This window comes from Vespula pensylvanica, chromosome 4 (genome assembly GCF_014466175.1).
Source record: "Vespula pensylvanica isolate Volc-1 chromosome 4, ASM1446617v1, whole genome shotgun sequence".
Taxonomy (NCBI): Eukaryota; Metazoa; Arthropoda; class Insecta; order Hymenoptera; family Vespidae; genus Vespula; species Vespula pensylvanica.
The window spans coordinates 8,419,139-8,430,483 of NC_057688.1; the positions used below are offsets into that span (position 1 = coordinate 8,419,139).

General features: G+C 34.6%; 1 protein-coding gene across 8 annotated transcripts in view; it reads right to left on the minus strand.

Moving 5' to 3' along the window:
* Positions 1-11,345, minus strand: part of LOC122628649 (zinc finger homeobox protein 3) — a 269,125-nt gene that overhangs the window by 17,840 nt on the left and 239,940 nt on the right. The window lies entirely within an intron of this gene.

Here is an 11,345-nt window from a genome sequence, read left to right on the forward strand (position 1 = left end):
ATATGTACGAAGATCGACAGGTACGCATACATTATATCACATCATATCATTGTCAATCGAAAATCGTATATTTTTTTTCTTCTTTTTTTTTTTTTTCGAACGAAATAAATCCTCCCTCTTTCCCCTTCGTAAAATTCTGCCTACAGTCAATCGTACTAGATTTTACATAAGCTGATTATTCCAAGCGAATTCACATCGTATTAATCATCGACATTCGTCCGTCCGAATTCACCGAATTATAAAACCGGTGCAATCATTTCGTCTGTTATTAAATACCTCTGTAAAAGATATTTCATTAATGCTCGAGATCTGGGGTTATTAGAGGATTTAAACCTTTAAGCACTTGACCATAAAGCCAATGGTAATTGTCTCTCCCTGTTGAAATCTCTGTTAAATTCAACCCCTATTTCGTCGGGACATGCAAATAACACTGGGGTTAGTTAGTTAATGGGGTTCGGAGTGCTAGCTAGGGTCGGAGACCGAGCGAGTTCATTCATTAGGGGTTGATGGCTTAATTGCCAGCTCGCAGCATCATGAGTCCTCACCTCATCCCACCCTTCAAATTCGTGGTAGTCGCCACGAATCCATGAACCCATAGTTTCTATCCTCTCGTCCTCTCTTATTCTCTTATCCTTCTGTTTCTCCATCCCTGTGAAATACCAAGCACCCCCTTCCTTCCTTCCTTCCTTCCTTCCTTCCTTCCTTCCTTTCTCTCAATGTTTCATCAGCAACAGGTTGTACTGGGATCGCTGATTCAACCCTACTGGCTCGTTTGCAAGCATCCAACTCGTTTGCTCGACCCCCAAATTAAAAGCGAGACTTGGCATTAATTAATCGTCCCGTTCGTGGAAATCCTTTATAGTTAGTTTTAAAAAGGTATATCAAAGCTTCCTGCTCTTCCTTTTTCTCTCTGTCTCTATCTCTCCGTCTGTTTTTTTTTTTTTTTCTTTTTTACGATGACAAACGATACTTCCTCCCGTTTTATTTCCTTCTTTTTTCTTTTATTTCATTTTCGTTAATCATGTTTATTGCAACATTTTTTTCGTTCATGGTATTATCTCACTTATAAAATCTTGCGAAAGTTGTTTGTGTATCTCTTTTAAGATCGTATATTTTCGTTTGAAAGGTAAAGTCGGTAAAGTCTATCGAATCGGTGAACTTGTAAGGGGATGAGAGAATGAAGCGTTGATAATGGGTGAGCAGGTAACGTACAATTATCTCTGTGGTACATTCTTTCTTTCATTCTTTCTTTCCCAATATATATATATATATATATATATATATATATACACACATATATATATATACATACATAGATCGTACAGTAGTATATATATATATATATACATATATATAACTATATATAAAGTGTACTGAGAGATGAGAGCTGAGGCAAAAAAGTACCGGCAGCATCTCTAATTGCCATACGAAGATTCCCAGAGGAGCGTTACGGCTGCACGGTAGTTGTACGTCGATTTTACATTGTTTGCACGATGAAATAAGAAAGAGCAGAGTGGCCGAGGGTCCGTCTTTCGACACGGAACGAAAAGATTATCACGCCGCGAGAAAAGGGAATGCGTCGAAGTACATTTTTGGTGTGCTGCCTATGTGTTCACCAACCTTCTCCTCCTCCTCCTCCTCCTCCTCCTCCTCCTTCTTCCTTCTCTTCTTCTTCTTCTTACATTTCTTGGTTGTACAACGTTGCACAAACTCTGTTTATCGAACGACAAAATCGAAATGTCGCTTTGTAAAATAACGAGAAGAGAACATTCTTGTTTTTCTTTCTAACGATCTATCAAACATCGAAATATCGAAATTTCATTGTTTGTATCTTTTTTTATTTTTCGCAGGTAAAATTGACTCTGCGATTATGGATCAGAATATTTTTATCTCACGAATTAACGAAGGCTATTTATTTTCTATTTATATTTTTTCTACGAAGCAGAAAGCTTTTGGTCGATGTCGACCTTTCGTTTTTTATTTTTGAGTATTTCTCTCTCTCTCTCTCTCTCTCTCTCTCTCTCTCTCTGTCCGTACATTTCGTATCCTTTGTCTCTGTGTCTCTCTGTGTCTACCCTTACTTTGTACTTTTTTAATTCCTTTACTCGTTCGTTCGTTCGTTCGTTCATTCGTTTTGCATAGAAGGTAACGACCATACGAATTTTCGCCATTTGTATGCGACACGGCTCAACCGTCAACGTGGGTCGACGTGAATTATCGCGAGTGTCAGGCCTTACGACCCGTCCGTACGAACGGTTTAATTTAAGGTTGGTGCTTTAATTCCTGGTAGAAAGCGCATTCGCAACGGTAGCTCGCCATGGAAGAGATAGAGAGGGATAGAGAGAAAGAGAGAGAGAAAGAGAGAGAGAGAGAGAGAGAGAGAGAGAGAGAGAGATATCTTCGGTGTGTCCTCGCGATTCGAATTCATCGCTTACTCTCTTCTGGGATTCCCTTTGTTGAGTTCAACGAGTACGCGAATATCATCCAGATTACGATCGCGATTTTGTCGATTCTAATCATTATTTGATTTGTATCATGAGTCATGTCGGTTTTTACAATATCATAGAAACTTTTAATTAGAAATTCTTAATGCATAGGTATCTATTGGCTATGATTATTACCATCGCCCGTACGAATATTTCCAAAGGAATATTTATTTTTAATTTAATATTAAAAGTTTATTTCAAAAGTAAAAGGAAGAATAAATGAATAAATAAATGAAAAGAATTGTCCAAGTTGATTTTGTATTGAATTTATATATAATTTCGATCGTTGAAATCGAATTTAAAGAAGTAGAAAATTATCAGTTTATTATTATCGTATCGATGTATGATGAGTCAATATGATTCCGATTAATTTCAAATGAAAAATAGAATTCAGGTATATTTCGTTAGTCTCGTTAATTAAAAATAAATTCGTATATTCGAACTGGAGTTTCTGCGATCTTTAAAAAAATGAAAAAAATTATCGTCCCCATTTTATACGATTATTAAAACTTTCCAATAGCGTAGGAAGGATATTCTCAATTGCATTAAAACAAACACACACACGTATATATAAAAAGACATGTAAATACAAGATAAGAGAATATCGCGTACAGATAGATAATAGATCGTTATTCGTAAGCATAGGCTAGATATATTACTCGTCGTGTATTTCAATTTAAAGGAAAAGGAATTTAAAGTGAAATCTCTTGTAGATACGATCTTAGGGCGGATAGAGGAGCTTAGTAGCTCTTAGAAAAGTGCAGAGAAATTTGCTATAGATGAAAATGATCTCGGTTGATGTCGGTGAAGGGTTGGACTTTCTAGGAAGGCAGAAACTGGCGCCGATCTAACGCAATTTCATAGCAAGCAAGCAACCAAGCGAACGAACGAACGAACGAACGAACGAACGAACGAACGAACGAATGAACGAGGAGGAGGAGGAAGAGGAAGAGAAGAACGAAAAAGAGGAAGAAGAGAAAGAGGAGAGTGCGTTGGAAGGCAGGGATGATTTAGTAATGAAGATATTAACGGAGCAAAAGCGCGCCACGGAATACTGAGATTCAACTATCTAACTGCTGACATAACTCACGTTTATGACTCCATGGCGAGCTCTTCTTTCTTTTTCTTTCTTTCTTTTTTTTTTTCTTTCTTTTCCTTTCACTGTCTCTTTCTCCGTCTCTCTTTTTTTTTCCTTTTTATTCCTTTTTCTTCGTGTGTGTCTCACCAACTACCACAATCCCCCTTTTATCCTTTTCTCTATCTCCTTTCTTCCTTTTATTCTTGATCCATCTATCTTTCATCCACTGTTCTCTTGCAAAAGTCCAATGGTAATAATTAATGTCGAATACTTTTATCAAAATATGGCTATTCTATTTTCAATAAATTCTGAATACATATATATACATATATATTTCTTTGTTCTGTTTTTCTATATAATTTATCATTCTTAATTTTTATATTCATCATCCTTTTCTATCTTATTTAATTTTATATTCTCATGAGAAGTTATAAATTATGTTGATATATCTTGGTTTATAATAACGAAGTTTGTATAACGAAATGCTTACGAATAAGATTGTTTTCTCTAGAGAGATGTGTTCTGTGTACATATATACGCACTTTTATATATATATATATATATATATATATATATATATGTGAAAAAAACGAGGGGTTTGTAAGGGTAGAAAGAGTGCGATGGTTCGAACTAAATAAGAAAAGGAAGACGCCTGCAGAATGGATTTCGACGGGGTACATTAGTCGAGTTATACCCCCGAAGGCATTGCCTTGCTCGCGTTGCGTTGTATATCTTGCTTATTTTTTATTATCACCCCTGGCAACGGACGGTAAGTAAGTGGAAGGGCTCCTGCTTTTCACCCTTCGATCCTTTCGATGTACTCACTCGAAGAGATCGTTTCCGAACTAGGATTTTTCTTTTTAATCTTTCTTTCACGAACGTTTTCTAAATTTGTAAAAAAAGATATATATATATATTCTCTTTAAAAAAACGTGCACATTTTTTTTAAATACTATTACGAAATATATGTGAAATATTTTGCAAACGTTATAATCAATCAAGCAAAAGATCAAACAAAATTATATTAGAAATTTATTTTATTCTTCCTTTCTTTTCTTTTTTTTTTACGTCAATTAATTATTCCTTTTCACTGATATATAAATGTCCAAATAAAAAAAAATAGAAAATTGTTCTGTTCATTATACATCAGAAATTTAATTTGACGAACCAACGTAGTAATCTATCTTAACGATTTTCATATTAAGTGTCGATTAATGATTCTTCCTCTTTGATCTGTGAACTTGCGGATTAAAAAAAAAAAAAAAAAAAAAAAAAAAGAGAGGAAACCAAATGTTTATTACAATAATATTACAATATAGCTCTATATATAAATATATATATATATATATATATCTTTTTAATCTGCTATTCATTACTTATTATTTTTTTTTTAACTTTTTTTTTATCGAACAATTTAATAACGATAAATATTATCAATTCATAATATTCTTTATTAAATTACCAGTCTACTAATTTATAATATATTTCTTTTCTTTCTACATGTATCTTGCTTGCTTTTAATCGATTGTATTATGATAAATATTTCCAATGAAAGATATTCTTTATTTCCTAATCGCTTGTCGTGTCGTTAACAAGCACTATGTAAGTTCCAACCGGTAAGTCCATATGTCGGTTTCGAATCGCGTTTACCACGGGCTAAAATGTGTTACGTGCGAAGGGTATCCCATATAGCTAAGGGGATGTTTTTATATTTATGGCACCGCGACGGAAGGGATGCTATTAATGCCTGCCCTTTTTCTTTTTTCTTTTTCTTTTTTTTTCGTTAATAACCATGCACGATAGGCAAGCGAAAGAGAAGAGAGTCGAGGGATGAGTTTCCTCTTCCTCGTGGGATGAAAAAATCCATTTGGTAAGGGGTGCTAGGGTTTTCGTTCTAGGGTGACTATTCTTTTTTCATTCTTTTCGTTTTTTTTTTTTTCTTTTTTTTTCGAACGACCTCGTCTTGCCTACCACACAGACTCAAACAAAATAGCGAGCGATAGCTCGTTGTTATCCTTCGACCTGATTTCCCCTATAAATCGATCGCAAAGCCTAATCCGTTGTTGTCTGTTTGGTAATGTATTGATTTCGCCGATAAGTAGAACGTATCGGAATTTTTAGTAGTATTACCTTTTTTTATTTTTTCATTAGTCCAAAAATATTCGATGTTCTATATCGAAATTGAAATAATAGTAGATATTCAAAAAAATTCTTCATATTTTATATATAAATAAAAATAAATTTTATATCTTATTATTAGTATCGATTGAGTCGAAAAGTAAAAAATCTATATAGTATTCTATAAATAGACAAATAACACTAGTATTATTTTTATATTAAAACTTTTCTACACTGCTTATTTGCTTATTATCCAACTTCCATATTTTTCTCAAATAATAATAATAATAATAATAATAATAATAATAACAAGTTTCATAGGAGAGCATAAACGATACCCGATACTTAATCTATCTTGAAACATTAAATAAGCTTTACGTTTTATATATAGTACTGTACATATAATATATACCTATCAATATATATATATATATATATATATTCCTTTTATTCTACAAATATAAATATCTAATAAGATTTCAACTTCCCCCTTCGATTTCGTTTCTCACGACATTTCCCCATTCGATTTTTCTAACGAATTATTTCCATTAGTAGTTTCTTTACGTATAATACGTTTAGTTTCGCTAAACTCTATCGAGTGAGTCGTATAATAACATTTTCTATTTCGAATCAGGGGTTCACTGACTGAACCGACTAGACTGACTGAACTGAACTGGACTGGACTAGGTGGTTGTATAATCAAGGGGAGCTATGACTATCGATGAAAGTTTTTATGTTATTTTTTCTCTCTCTCTCTCTCTCTCTCTCTCTCTCTCTCTCTCTCTCTCTCTCTCTCTCTCTATTTTAAAGCCTCTCTTTTTTTTTCTTTTTCGTAACAACATATTATTCTACTTTTTTCCTTTTATTTTCTTTTCTTTCTTTTTTTTTTTTTTGAATTGACTATGTCCCGTAGTACGACATGCAATCATTGGTTTCTCGATGCTAAGACGTATGAAAGTTTTATCGTTGTGATCATCATAGTCGTCGTAGTCATCGTAGTCGTCGTAGTCATCGTCATCGTCATCGTCATACTTGTCTGCGGTTTCGAACGTCAGCCCGCCACGAACGTTCGTCGTCGTGGAATATATTAACGATTATTGCCTGGCAATGCTCGCCAGGCCGTCTACGTTGTTCCTCTTTCTCATTTCGCGTTCTCTTTTCTAAGTCGTCCTCGACTTCACGAGATACACCACCGAGAACAAAGCCTCTCATCGTGAGTTTGCCTTGTCCATGACAAAGAACATTACAGAACGTTATACTGACGATTGACGACTTAATTAAATTTCTTTTTTTCTTCCTTCTTTTATCTTCCTTCTTCCTCGTGTTACGACATCGAGCGACATCGATTCGTTAAAGAAAAAAAGGAAATGATGAATTAATCGAATAATCATTGAAAATTTTCGACATCACGAGAAGTGATTGCCAAAGTGAAATTAATCTAATATTTTCTTTTTAATCTTCGAATAATCATAAGAATGTTATCCGTGTATTACTCGTTGTCACGATTTGATTGATATTTTTATTTTATTTTCTTTTCTTTTTTTCTTCTTCTTATAACATCGACAGATTGAATCATTGAATAAAGACGAAAGAAGAGAGATTATAATGCTTTTTTTTTGCCTTCGAAAAATCATAAAAAATTAATATATACATATATAAATATGTATGTGTGTTATAGCAGAGAATAACGAAAAAAAAAAAAAAAAAAAAAAAAGGAAGAAGAAAACAAGCGTAGGGCAATTTTTTGATAAATAAGAAAAAAAAGCTAATCACGATTAAATACTAAATCCCTCTGACACTTAAAAAGCGCATAGTATAGGCTAGTGTTCATTCCAGATTTACATAATGACAGAAAATCGTATCAATTTACTCCTATCGTTCGTCCTTTTCATCCGTCAAAAGGGGGTGGAGAGGGAGAGGGAGGGATATCCTCTCTCGCGTTGGTCTTATCGACTTTTATATTGCTTAAAGAACCTTTTAAAAAAAAGGAGCTACTCTTTAGACCGAGATATTGTTATTGGTATCGCATAATCAAGAACAATCATCATGGTGGCACTTTCGCTTGGGGATAAGGGCTTGCACGCACTCTTTTTGAATCGGTATTTAAAGGTAAGAAAGAAAGAGAGAAAAAAATATACACACACACACACATATATATCTATAATGAAAATAGAAGAGAAAGAGAAAGAGAGGGAATGAAATTATTCTTTTACCCGAGTTTTACGTGAACATATATTACCCTTATATACTGTACACGTATGTATATACATCGAACCCTCGGATTGATCTTTTTTCTCTCCCTATTTTATTTCCTTTTTCTTTTTCTTTTTCTTTTTTCTTTCTTTCCTTCTTTCCTTTCTTTCTTTCTTTCCTTTTCTATATTATTTTTCTTCTTTTTCTATTTTTCTCTTTTTTTATTCCTCGACTATCGTAGGTGCGCGTGCGAATCGTCACGCGGCAGGAGCAACCGCTGTAGGAGGCGACGAAAAAAATAGCTTTATGTCACGAGGGATCATTAGGGACTTTCTCCGATGGGGGTCGAAGAGAGTGGCAGGGTCAGGTATGACCCCTGACCTTGGCTAAAGTACATTGAACGACGGTCATTCGCCCTGACGACGACGCAACGTTAGTCGCCCTCCTATATGCTCCGCATCTATGTACGACCGAAATTGCGTAACGCTTTAAGCCAGTGTTATATGGTCGATAATATTTCCCTACATATACATATGGATATGTTAGGTAGTTACATATAGAGGTAGATATCGATTAAAGAGTTCTTTCTTTTTTTTGTAGAGTACTCGTGAAAAATAATTTCACCGGTTGTACGTTCAAACACGGAACTTTGAATCGTTTATTACGAATTAGAAAATCACGTCGTGCTGCTTCTGTGATATTTTTTCTCTTTGTTTTGTTGTTGTTGTTGTTAAATAACGAAGATAAATAAGTATAATAAATTACAGAGATTGTGATTTTTTTGTCGGTATGGTTCGTTCACAAAATGACGATATTATTTTCGTTTAACGACATTGAGGGGTAGTTCGAGAATTTATAATTTGATAAAACATATATATATATATATACACATATAATTAGAAAATATCTTCAAAGTGAACAAAAGTTAAATTAAAGAAGTATCTTATATCCGCAAACTTATATATATATATATATATATATATATATATATATCCCAATAAAAACTGTTCACCAAACTAAAAAAAAATCAAATTTATAAAGCATCTCAAATACGTTGGTACGCGTCGAATTGGGATTTTACATCTTTTCTCGAGTCAAAATCATCTACTATCTACGGATAGAGAAAAGGAAATATCTTTAATGATAGTCGTTTAGAAAGAATCGATTGAAAGTGACAGGACGTTGTTCAGGAAGAAATAGGATGGTAGAAAAGAGAAGGAGGTAAAAGAAGGATAAAGAAATAAATCGCTGATAAATGGCGGAGACAGGCCGGTACTCGTGGATCGTGCAAGCAATTATCGCGATCGACCTTATTCGGTATATTCTATTAAAATGCGATCTATAGAAAACATCGTTCATAGCCGTCGTCGTCGTCGTCGTCGTCTTCGTCGTCGTCGTCGTCGTCGTCGTCGTCGTCGTCGTCGTGCCTCTCCGTGACATTTCGGGTTGTAGGCGCTAGTCACGAGCTATCTGACGTACGTTGATCGTCCAAGAAAAAGTATAAGGAAGGAGAGTAAGAAAGAAAAGAGATAGAAGAAGGTTAAGGGGATGGTTAGGTGAGGGGTGGTTGGTTGGTTGAGAGGAAAGGGAAGAAACATAGGGAAGGGGAAGGGGATAAAGAAGATAAAAAGATGAAGAAAACGAACCTCGTTCGATCCTCGTTTTCACGCTGGTGTCTTTTTCGAACGATGCCACCACGATGTTGTTTAGTCGATAACGTCGAACTCTATTGTACCATTCCTACTAACGCGTGCTTTTCTCGAAAAAGCTTTCATTTTATCGAGCTTTCAAACCCGAGGTACGAGCTTCGAACGATGATGACAAGAGTACTCGGCAGTCCTCATTATCGAACTCTTCTCTTTTTCTTTCTCTTTCTTCTCTCTTTCTCTCTCTCTCTCTCTCTCTCTCTCTTTCTCTATATCTATCTATCTCCCTTTTTCTGTCTTTCTCTCGAGACCATCTTCTCCCTACTTTCTCTTTGTAATTTTAAAGAAAAGCTTTCTTCTGAAGTATCATTAGGAATATAACGGGAAAGGATAAAGTGAAAGCTCTTATTCCTAACTTCAATATTATACTTTATCCGTTCATTAAATATATAATTTGTAGATATTTATATATCACGATGAACGTTTTTAGTTTAATTCAATCGATAAATAAAATGTATAAATGGAATGGATATGATTATAATCTCGTGAGGATTGATAATTTTCATAAATAAGCGAGTCCGATTGATATACATTGAAAGGAAGATATATTCGGATCTACACGTGTTTGTTTCACGACGTTTTTGATCCTGTTATTAATAAGATCATAAGAAAGAAAGAAAAAAAGAAAGGAAAAAATTCTCTTTTTCTCCCTCTCCACTTTTTTTTTTCATCCCTAGAATCGAATCTCTTTATATCGTTCTACAAGGAGGTATGGTTCGGCAAGTGTAGAGAATAAACTACCCTTTTGCTTAGAATTCACGGGGTGTGAAATGATCGCGATACGCTCATTTGCATCGTGGAGTAGGGTGAAAGGGCAGGCGAGCGACAGGGAGAGGGTTAAAGGGAAGTTAGACGAACTTTCTCGAGTGTAATCAAAAGGATTGTGTTGTTACTATCTCTCTTGCTCTCTCTCTCTCTCTCTCTCTCTCTCTCTCTCTTTCTCTGTCTCTTTCTCTCTCTTTGTAGTAAGTATAAAGACAAAAAAAAATAAAGAGAATGGGGAAAAGGGAAGGATATATGTGTTAGTTAAAATAATCGGCTGGTTTATACATATATATATATATATACATATATACCACTTCGTGGTTAGGCTAATATCTTCGAGTGAGAAAAAAAGTTGTTTTGTGGGTAGGTAGAAAAAAAGAAGCAAGTAGAGAGAGAGAGAGAGAGAGAGAGAGAGAGAGAGAGAGAGAGGAAAGAAGAAAACAGAAAATGAGAAAAACAGTACTCGTGGGGGCTAGAAAAAGTAATCAGAATGGTGGCTCGTATCGAAGGGCTCAGTTGGATGCCCATCGAAATGAATTACAAGCGATTTAAAGTTTTCTCTTTTTATTCGAGAACAAAACTCTGTGTTTTTTCTCTCTCTCTCTCTCTCTCTCTCTCTCTTTCTATCTCTACATTTATCTCTCTCCCACCCTCGTTGATCAATCCAAGTAAATAATTTGATTACCTCCCAATAATCCTAAGTCCATTTAAACAAAATCGAAAAGAATAAAAAAAAAAAAAATGGAAGAAAGGAAATTAGAAAGAAGGAAGCTCGATTGATAAACGTGGACACTTTTAATGTCCAAATGTATTTCCTTCTTTCAATCTTCGTGCCATCACCTCGTTGCATCTCGAAAAACTCTTATCGTTAATTTTTTATACGAGATTTGCCATAATAGAAATTATTCAGTCGGAGTCCCTGTTGTAATTATTTATTATTATATTAATCATTCAAAATGATTTCGATGTGCCTATCCTAATCAACGAGTTAAGATTTAA